The sequence below is a fragment of the Galeopterus variegatus genome, unplaced genomic scaffold (assembly GCF_000696425.1).
Source record: "Galeopterus variegatus unplaced genomic scaffold, G_variegatus-3.0.2 Scaffold12933, whole genome shotgun sequence".
In the NCBI taxonomy this organism is placed as follows: Eukaryota; Metazoa; Chordata; class Mammalia; order Dermoptera; family Cynocephalidae; genus Galeopterus; species Galeopterus variegatus.
Window position 1 is genome coordinate 24,938 of NW_007739044.1, and position 773 is coordinate 25,710.

A 773-nucleotide genomic window follows, 5' to 3' on the forward strand; every position below is an offset into this window, starting at 1 on the left:
AATCTAATATTCCCTCTTCCCTCCCCACTGTGTAGTGGCCCATTATATAAAGTCTGCATATATCTCTAGTCTTCAATATAAGCAATACAAGACTCCATCCTGCTAGAATGTAGAAAACCCAGACCTTTATGAGGTTTACCTCCACCATGACTTTCTGGGATGTTTCTGAAGAATATTAACACATTTTATAAATCTCCAATGTGAAAGTATGATTTTCAAAAAGATATTAACATCACTCATACAAATTGTCAGTAGTGTCCAATACTTATTTACCTTGTGGCTACGGGTCAAATGTGTCTCTCAAAAGTTTATGCGTTGGACATTTGAACAGTGTTAAGAAGGTGGGAGATCTGATTATGGTATTTAAAAGATAGGGCCTTGAAGAGGTGATTGGATCCTGAGGCCTGTGATCTCATGAATGGATTAATCCATTCATGGGGTGATGAGTTATCACGGGTGTGGACTGGAGGTTTTATAAGGAGAGCACATGAGAAAGCTCTTGCCATCATCACCATGGGATTGCCTGTGTCACCACAGGATCCTGTAGAGAGCTCCCATCCAGAAGTCCCTCACCAAATACACACCTGGACTGTGGACTTCCCAGCATCAGAAACTGTAAGAAATAAATTTAATTTTATAAATTTTATGTATTTCTTTATACATTACCCAGTTTCAGGTATTCTGTTATAATTGTCAGAAAAATGGATTAATGTAACTATTAATGAGGGAACCAGGAAGAGGGCAAGGCTGGTTCAAGAAGAATTGGAAAAAGC